Source organism: Alosa sapidissima, chromosome 11, assembly GCF_018492685.1.
Source record: "Alosa sapidissima isolate fAloSap1 chromosome 11, fAloSap1.pri, whole genome shotgun sequence".
NCBI classification, from domain to species: Eukaryota; Metazoa; Chordata; class Actinopteri; order Clupeiformes; family Clupeidae; genus Alosa; species Alosa sapidissima.
Genome location: NC_055967.1, coordinates 32,490,187 through 32,500,687, shown reverse-complemented (window position 1 = coordinate 32,500,687; position 10,501 = coordinate 32,490,187). Strand labels below are relative to the sequence as shown.

The window sequence follows — 10,501 nt, the reverse complement described above, 5'->3', positions numbered from 1 at the left end:
TCAGCACAGTATTTCAGTGTGTAACCGCAGATGTGATCTGGACCAGGAGCTTTCTTGATCTGTGTCCTCTTCAGACATTCCACCACAGACTCAACAGCGATGGTGATGGGGTCACTCGGGGTCACTCGGGGTCAAGCTACTGATGATATCCGCCAACTGAGACTGGTGATCTTTCTCAAACCTGGTGTAAAAAGAGTTAAGCTCATTGGGGAGCAATTCCTCACTGTTGCCAGCCACAGGTCTGAAGTCAGGCACAGTGTTGACTGCTGCCATTGTCTTAATACCCTGCCAGGCCTCGTGGAGATTACCTTGTGTGAATTTCTCTTCGATCTTGCTTTTATATGCTGCTTTAGCTTTTTTGATGGCCTGCTTCACCTCTGTTGACTTTTCTCCAACATAGATCCAGTGTAGAACAGTCGTTTCTTTTTGTTCAGGATAGCTTTAAGTTCTTTAGTGACCCAGGGTTTATTATTAGGAAAGATGGTGATTTCTTTCGTGGGGATGATATTATCTACACAAAAAGATATATAAGATGAAACACTGTCAGCTTGCTCATTTAGGGTGAGATCAGGTTGTAAAAATATGTTCCAAGATGTACACTCAAAACATGCCCTTAGTTCATCAATACTTTGCTCAGTCCACTGATTTAACCACTTTCTCTCTTCTCTTGACAACTGGTGCGTATTCAGGTGCAAGGAGGATAGAGTTATGATCAGCAGTTCCCAGAGGAGGGGGGGGGGGGGGGGGGGGTAGAGATTTATAAGCCCCTGATATAGAACCATAGCACTTATCAAGAACTCTGTCAAAACGTGTGGCACATGTCATGTATTGCTGGAATTTTTTCAATGATTTGTCTATAGGGCAGTGGTTAAAATCTCCCAAAATTAATTTGGGCGAGTCAGGTGAAATCAGCTCCAGTCTATTCACAGTGTTCATGATGGCATCAGAGGCTGTGTTCGCATTGGCTTTGGGGTGAATATAAACAAGAATAAAAAATAGTTGGGGAAACTCTCTTGGTAGATAAAAAGGACGGAGTGACATGGCCAGGAGCTCTATATAAGGCATGGACAGACTCTCGCGAAGGATAGCTGTAGAGCACCAGCGGTTGTTGATATAAAGACAAACTCTGCCTCCGTGTGCTTTTCCAGTGCTACATTTGTCTCTATCGAGCCTTAACGGAGTGCTGAAGCCTTCAATAAAGAGTGCATGGTCATCTATGCTGCTATCAAGCCATGTTTCTGTGAACACCAGGATGGAAGCATTCCTATATTCATGCATATAGTTAATATTTGCTTGAAGCTCGTCTATCTTATTCCTTAAGGAACGGACGTTACTAAGGATGACAGAGGGTAGCGCTCTGTGTTTACTTTCTCTTTTGAGTTTAGTTCTGACACCAGCTTTCCTACCCTGTTTCCTTAGTCGTCTTCTATGATTGTCAGCTTGAGTTAACTCCGCTGGAATATCCCATAGGCTTATCCATGAACATGTCAGCAAGTCAGCTTGCAGCTTTCTCCGGTTTAGTAGAAATTCCCTTGTGTATCTGAGAGGTTGGTCGTCATCTAGGAGACTGCTTCCAGTTTTCCAATCAGAGAATCCCATGGCTGATGGAATCGAAAAGTAGCCTTGTGAAGTTGCGGTAGCTTGATACAAAAACAAAAGCGTCGTCCTTTCGCGTTCCGTTACTACGCAACTCCAAATCTGAAGTTTTCTGTATCTTAAGCCTTCTGAGATCAAAAAGCAGCAGTGTCTTATATCGTTATAACGTAAAAACAAAGAGGAAGATGATGCACGGACATAAAAACATTAAAAACCCCGATAAACGGACAATATAACAAAAAACACTATGCCATACACAGCCGGTCGCCACAAGAGCAGCGCCACGACGTCACCTAGCAACTATTACATTACAACAAGCAAGTTTAGGCTATTATTTTGGGCTGCTACTAGAATTAAAATGTCAGCTCAAAGTTGGATAACATGTAGAATTTTGCTGCAATTAATTACTCGGGATCCGCTTACTGTACAGAGTGATGTTTCATATATCCGTGTTCGGTAAGGTCTGCTGTTTATTTTGATATATGGTTTGCTATGTTTTGACCAAAATGTTCGTGAGATATACCACCAGATATACCACAGAGTAATGGGTGTGGAGATAGACGAAGCGCTGTGTGCACAATGGAAGGGGTTCACTCTTTATTACGACATCCCGTTATTACGACGACCCTCTATTACAACATACCGTTATTACGACATGCCTCTATTTAGACATGCCCCTACTCCGATTTTTTTTAGTACCGCTATTCCGACATTACCAATGCTCATTTTCAATTTATCTCTGCAGTTCCTGTATCCTATCAAATTCCAACATCCTAGATGCATGGATGAGCTGTAGTCTAGGGCTGAAACGATTCATCGAGTTACTCGAATAAATCGATTACAAAAATTACTCGAGGCAAAAACCCTGCCTCGAAGCCTCGTTAAATTCCTATGACGCGTATAGCGCAGGGATTTTATTGTTCCACACGGACCGTTGTTCGGAAAGCACACCCCTAGCGCGTGAATCGTGATACATTCTGAATCATAGATTATGTCTATGTTCTGAATTAGTCAAGATGTCCGTAAATGGCAGAGAATGTGTAAAGTTTTCAAGTAAAGTTTTGGGATCATTACATACTCAAAAAAGGAAAAGAACAAGCATCTGAACCGAAAACATACACTCCATGCTGTTTCACCAAGCGTCAATAAATAAAGTAGGCACTATCAATCTATCTAGCCTATCTATCATCTATCTGATAGTGGTAATGGAAAAAAAAAAGTCGCAATAGTGGGACGCTTGAAAATCAATGTTAATGCCGCCACTTCGACAATTAGACATTGTAAGACAAGTAGCGGCATGTCGGAATAGCTGCATGTAACCACAATGGAAATATGATTAAATGGCATGTATATCCAACGTTAAGTTTCTCGCGAACCGTTTCACAACACCTAGCCGTTAATTTAATGGGAAAGCTCAGGTTCTGCTCTTTCATGTGATATCTGTGTGACTTATGTGTGATAAGTACTCCGTGAGCAATTCAACAGAGAATAATGGGTGTGAATTTGGACACATTTTGTGACCATCAGGGGTGGCCACAGGGTGGCCAGAGTTTATGTTGAGGTGGCCGTGGCCACCCCTGGCCACCCCTTGGTGGCGCCCCTGTTTAAGGGTCTGTCCAAGTATATTTACCTGGCGATTTCTGTCCATTATTAAGGCCGACACCTGCATGTTTTGGTCCTTCAGGAACCACATACTGCGCTTAAGACCCTCTAACTCACACCAGGAGCTGTTTGGAACTTCTGAGCTCTGTAAAAACCATTTGGTAAAATTACACATGAAACCTGATTTGTGCGTCTGTGACATTAGCATACCTGGACAAGTTGAAGATCCAAAACCTTGTTAATTCGGTCCTCAATCACGGAGTATGTACCATATTTGGCACAGTATCCAGGATAGTTTAATCTATGAATATCAAAGATAGTGTTTGAAAATAAAATACTGACACTTAGATCTGCTAATACTGTTTTGGCCTGTTTCGTATATCAGTATTATGAGCTGGATCATACGACCTGCAGTCACCACCAGAGAGCATCAGTCCACCTCCAATGTCCTTCAGCTCTCTGATGATCCCCCTCTGCTCACTCTGGCAGGCCTGAACGATTGTAGGGATTGTGTACAGGCACTGATTGCGGAAATAACTGTTGCCACTGATACACTGCAGCCCAAACAACTTCCCCGAAAATTGGATCGCACCGCTGAGTAGGAGGTTGCAGGCCAGCATATTTCCGTGTAGCATCTATTGATTCTGCCAGTTTCAGACACATGCTAACTTCTTTGATCTTTCACTGCTGACAGCGATCCACCTTATAATTGTATAATATTTTAATATATATATAATATTATATATTGATGATACATTGATGACCACAACATTGGTGACCACTAATGACAAAATTGTGTGTGTGTGTGTGTGTGCAGGGCCTAGCCTGACGAGCCAGACCCACATCAAGATGCTGCCGCTAGGGTGCGTCTAGATTTCTAGGCTTTGCAGGGCCACCATCACTTGTGTAAAAGCAGTAATGCAAAACTTTCTTGCAGAGCACAATATTTTCCATAGGCACTAGAGCACTGGCCTCATAATGAGATTTTGCCTACTGAATGAGATTCAGGAAGATGATCAAGCAGTGCAAGATGAGTAACGTGTAGGTAGCTCACACAATACACTTCCTCTCACACCAACCTCAAGCTTGTTAAGAACTTAATCAGAACTTATTATCCAACTTATTTTACATCCGGAAAACATGCAAGCGGTTATGTGGTTGCCCTGCAACTAGGGCTGCACAATTATCGCAATATGAACCAACTAGACGGTGGGCCGGGAGCTGCCATCTACTTTAGTTTTTGTAAAAGGTCAAAAGACAACAATAGGACTTGGTTTCGCCAATTGCAATATCAACCGACGCAATTATCTAATCGCAAAAGCTACAAATAATCTTTCACAATTAATCTTGTCACATTTATGGCTTTCATATTCATGTCATCCTCCCTGACTGGGAAAGAAAAAAGCAATTGCAAACGCGTATATATGCAAAGTGCGGCCTTTTTTCTTTCTGAGTTTACGTTTAAGTTTGGCCAAGCCGAGTGAAGCCTGCTCCTACCGTACTTTATCCTCCCTGACTGTGCCCCTTCTGATTGGTGAGCATGCAAGAAGCATAAAACTGTGAGCTTGTGAACTGTGAATCTGTGAGCTTCACATTCATTCAGGAGTGCTGTGTCTCCCACACACTAGGCACACTCACCAATCTGCAATATCAAGCAATCTGGAGCATGCATTGACAATGCCAGAGACTTGTCTCCACTTTGTATCGCTTGACAAGTTCAGTTGTTGAGTGCATCTCTGAATCAGTAATTAAGCTATTAGATGTAACAGGCAGGTCAGCATAGTTGATCTGCTGACTGTTTGCAGGTTATCCTCCTGACTACCAGAGGTACATTTTGTCCTCTCTAGAGGACATTTTTAAACTTGTCTACAGTATCTCCCAGACCATGCATACTACTGAGCTAAATTATTTGGTTTTCTAAAGAGGACATTCAGGAACAAATGTATGGGGGTGGGGGTTTGGGAACTTCCTCTTTATTTCTTAAAATATCCATTTGGTGAAGGACGCTATTTTCCAGGAAGAAAAAGAAGAAGTTCCCAAAATCCCATCCCCATAAATTTGATACCATTTAAAAGTCCCACATGTCCTCTTTAGAGAACAACAAATTTAGAGAACTGATGGATTTATGGCATGTCTTGTAGGCAGAGAAAAGCTGTTGCTCTCAAACATGGTCCACTTACTGTAATAAACAAAGTCAGTGTACTGGTGAAGGAATAGATTAAATAGACAGATATGGAAGGTTTGCAAAATGATTTCATGCTCCCTGTAAAGAGTATTTTTAATATACAAAATACAAAAATACAGTATTTTATTTTGATACATGGCCTAGCTACTGTATCTTGTAATGTATTTTGATATACTTAAAATTAGGGTATTTGATATTTTATTTTAAAATACATTTTGATGTATTTTTGTCCATCCCTGATGGATAACTACAGACCAAACAGTTGGGACCTGAACATTTGTTGTGGTGTAACCTCAACAAACTCCTGTGTATAAGTTTGCACCAGAATAATAAAAAAAATAATTCATTATTTAGGTGAATCGAGTTTTAAGGAGCGTAAAATTACTACAGGTCATGCAGCCTGCTAAAAATAAGTCCATACTGTTAATATTCCCCTTCCACACACACTTTCACACAATATTCAGATTCAGATAGAATAGAATTGTAAGGTTACATTACAGTTTATTGTTTAAAACGTGTTTAAAAGTGTGTGTGTATGTGTGTGTACCAGTGTGGTTTATATCATGCATCGTCATCATTCAGTATCCCGAGAGCATTGCTGACAGTCTCCTCCACTGTAAGTTGCTTCATCTCATGCTTGACTCCTAAGTCTCATCTCATGCTTGACTCCTACTGTAAGTCCTGAACTCCTGAAGTGCAGCAAGAACAAGCTCAGCAGCAGCAGCAGACAGAAGCAGCCCCTGGTGCTGCTGAGGGAAGATTCTCAATCCGCTAAACAACAACTCATTTACTCAGGATATGAGGTTATTGGTTACCCATATGTTCTCACGATACAAAGACCTCATTCAACCGTGAGAAAGAAAACTTGATACATGATACACAAATTGAGGTCTGTTGAGGTTAACATGAAATTGAAAATGAGATTAAAACTGAGATTATATTTTGTTACGGTCAGATCTCTCCAACATTTGCTTAGCATTGCATTATCAATCAAATCCAGGATGAATATCTAAAAAAAAAAAAATCTGTAAATTGCAGTTTGGCATACTCATGATACCCCCAACACTAACTCAAGATCAGATCATGGGTGAAGTATTATCTGGGACAGATATAATGAAGGGTTCCAGTGACAGGGGAGCAGTGTTCTCAGGTGGTTTTGCCAAAGTCCTTTTAGGCAAGTCCCTCCACTCGGCGGCCATATACCAACATTTTATGGGCACTCATCGGGCACAGTCTTTGGGTCGAACTGCGCGTGCGCAAGGCTTCACGACACCAATCTTGCTCCAGCGGCGAGATCACAACACATGATTGGCACGATGTCTTCACAACACACCACATGATTGGCTCAATGTATTCACATGTCGACGTTTTGCCGAGGAAGGGGTGGGATATGTGTAGACAACGGCCATATTGGCGTGACAAACTAGCCCCATGCATTTCTATGGAGTATTTTTTGAGTGCTGTGTCTCCTCATTAGAAAGTCTCTGGTTTTGCTGAATCTGCAGGACATGTCAGTGCCCACCAGGGGGCGTTGGGCTGAATGCACAGAGATTGATATTTTCTTCACTGGGGGATTTTGAGTATTTGAAATAAAATGTGATGTGTGATGTTACTGTAGTTGGTATACATTGGAGTACAGTACAAATTTAGTGGGGCAATTACATTTTTACATTACCGGGTTCCGTGAAATAAAGTTCAATCAATAATGTAATAATAACGTTTTACAAAAACAATATTGCTGCAAATCAGCACAAATGACTGCATGAGTGTACTGTTGTAGTGTTTTTTTCCTTGATGACAAACAAATGCAATAGGAAACATTTGAAACGTGGATTGCAAAACCCTTCTTTCCTGAAAGCCACTAATAGACCGACTGTTATAGAGAAGACGGTCTACAACGCAGACCAGTATGGATACTCAAGCAAAGGCCTCAATTGTGAAAAGATCTGGAATGATGCATGCGTCCAAAAACTGTTGCAACATTTCCAGCTGGCCAAGCAGAACACTCCTCTGCACAGCTGTACTTGCAGCTGCAGGCCCTCCCTCAGGCTAGTCCTGAACCCTTTCCCCTGGACACACAGTTAAACCCATTCCAAACACCATTTGTGTTTGAACAGCTCCTCCACCTTGAAACAACATAAGAACAAGATCTATAGCGGCATTGAATGGATCATGGCCAGAGATTTCAGGTGCATATACTGTATATAACACTCTTAGTTGTTGGCTCTAAATCAAAGACAAACATTTTCACACACTAGATGACGGAACCATTCTTAAACACAGCAGCAGGCACGCTCTCCTCTAAATCCCTCTTTGGAGTGCACAGCAGTGCCAAGACGCTGGTGATGGCCTTGGGTCAGAAACACGCTTGTTTGTCAAGACATGGTCCAATAAAGTCTTTTTTTTTATATATATATATATATAATTTTATTTATTTAATTTCATCACACCAGTACATAATTATTTAACCCACTTCAGCATGCTCATATTTTACCAGTGCTCTTCTTATGTTACATATATATTAATTTCCTCACACACCAACATAATCATACACATATACACAAATTTACATACAGACAATCACTTCAACCCACACAATACAGACAATCACTTACTCCCGACGCCCCCACATCTACATCCAGACACCCACACACACACTCATCCCCACACACACAGTTCCCCATCCATATCTGTCCCATCCCCTCCCTGTCCTTGTACTCATTCTTTTTATAAAGAATCATAAATGTCCTGCCATACATTACAAAATTGTTGTTTTTTATTTTTGTCCTCATACATTGCTTTTTCTATATTTAAGTGATATTTCAGTAGTCCCTTCCATTCTTGCAGAGTTGGAGCCTGAGAGTCTTTCCAATATTTTAAGATTCATTTTTTGAAAACCAAAGAAGAGAGTATACTGTAACCTGCCACCCTATCGGGTATCTCAGGTGGTCAGTTTTATGTAAAATACATTCCTGGGCTGTTAATTTAAAATCTATTTTACTTATACTGTATCAGCCATCCACTTTTGAATTTCCATCCAAATTTTATTTACCTTCTCACACTCCCAGAAGGCATGTATAATTGTATCCGTTTCAGTGCCACACTTTAAACATAGTGCAGAGGACAAGGGATCAAATTTCTGAATTTTGTATTTTGTATAATATATTCTTGTCATAATCTTATATTGTATTAGACGTAGGTTTTCATTGATAGTCACACTATTTGTAGCATATAAGCACTCTTTCCAAACTGTGTTTGTATTAGTGATGTTAAGATCCTTGTCCCAACCCTCATATATTTTATGTAATGAATAGTTTCCCATTTGTGTTTTAATCAGACACTCATATACTTTACCTATCAGTGGTCTTTTTTCTCCTGGATTCAACAATATCTGCTCTACTGCTGATGGGCTTGCATCATAATTGAAATCGAAATGTGCAATTGTCCAGCTTTTTAGTTGTAAATATCTGAATATTTCCTTATTACAGTTTTTTTCAGTCGCTAACAAGCGTTTGTCCAACCAGTTGTCACATTTTCAAAACTCTAAATACAGTTAGCACAGCATCGGTCTTTTGTGGCCATACCATTCACACATGTCATGTCGTTTTCACACGATATGCAGTCAGTGAACACATTTCCTCAATGCTTACATTTTCTTAACAGACAAGCTATACCTCCCAACAAAATTATGGATTGTTTTTGCAGTATTTACGAATGTTAACACACAACATCCCACCATAGCAAAAACAATATTCCAAACCTTAGATACAGTATAAAAACCTCTGCTTCTGCAATGATATCAGTTCAAAAACAATATATCTCAGCTGATAATACAAACAAACAATTGAATAATTGACACACAATTGATTTATGTTGGGTAAATTGGGCCAACCACAGCTGATTCCAGTCTGGCTTAGACTCAGTGGCAGGGGTTATTTTTTTAGAAACAGAAAAAGACAAACACTGTCATGTCTGGAAGAGGAAGAGTAAGAGCAAGGGGCCCAGGGAGAAGAACAAGCCCAGTGAGAGATGCAGTGAGAGATGCAGGAGCAGTGAGAGATGCAGTGAGAGGTGCAGGAGCAGTGAGAGATGCAGTGAGAGGTGCAGGAGCAGTGAGAGATGCAGGAGCAGTGAGAGATGCAGTGAGAGGTGCAGGAGCAGTGAGAGATGCAGTGAGAGGTGCAGGAGCAGTGAGAGATGCAGGAGCAGTGAGAAGAGCAGGAGCAGTGAGAGATGCAGGAGCAGTGAGAGGTGCAGGAGCAGTGAGAGAGCAGGAGCAGTGAGAGGTGCAGGAGCAGTGAGAGAGCAGGAGCAGTGAGAGGTGCAGTGAGAGGTGCAGGAGCAGTGAGAAGAGCAGGAGCAGTGAGAAGAGCAGGAGCAGTGAGAGGTGCAGGAGCAGTGAGAGAGCAGGAGCAGTGAGAGGTGCAGGAGCAGTGAGAGATGCAGTGAGAGGTGCAGGAGCAGTGAGAGATGCAGGAGCAGTGAGAGATGCAGGAGCAGTGAGAGGTGCAGGAGCAGTGAGAAGAGCAGGGCCAGGGAGAAGAGCAAGGTAGAGGTGTAAGAATGGTGGTGGCATTCCAAAGGCTGTAAGAACTGTTGTCAGTGATGAAATTCATGCCACTATCATTGACCATGTAATCAATGTGATGTTGATGAAAACATGTGGCCTAACCCTGAAGATCCTGAAGATCGCATAAATTAGATACAGTCATTTTGTGCTTTGCTTTAGCTCCCCCCTTTTTATCTGGGCTTTTTGCTGTTGTTTTTTTGTTCAGAATGCTCCTGTGTGTGGATATTTTGTTCACTGTAAGCAATACTGTAAAACTTTTTCTGTTCTATCATACTGTAAACAGTATTTCTACTGTACCTCCTGTAGTAAACAGTAAAGGGAAAAATAAACTGATTTGCTTTTTACTGGAATGCTTTTGAATGTGAACATAACATGTGGACATACAGTTCCCAACCAAGAAATTTAGTGTAATTATTGCATGTAAATACCTGAAAAACTGAAACATAAAAGTCTATGCAGTTTTTGTAATGTCAATAATAGCCAGTATTTTGAAACCTGGTGTACTTTGATTGACTGCATGTACCTTGTGAAGTGAAAACAAGTGTTAT

The 10,501-nt window shown here is 41.1% G+C and overlaps 1 long non-coding RNA gene across 1 annotated transcript; it reads right to left on the bottom strand.

The window, feature by feature from the left end:
- Positions 1-3,268: 3,268 nt before the first annotated feature.
- LOC121723623 lies at positions 3,269-3,619 on the bottom strand. The gene is made up of 3 exons (XR_006034992.1): positions 3,607-3,619; positions 3,409-3,499; positions 3,269-3,343 (listed from the first exon to the last, which is right to left on the bottom strand). It is a non-coding gene; the product is annotated as an uncharacterized LOC121723623 (long non-coding RNA).
- Positions 3,620-10,501: the final 6,882 nt, after the last annotated feature.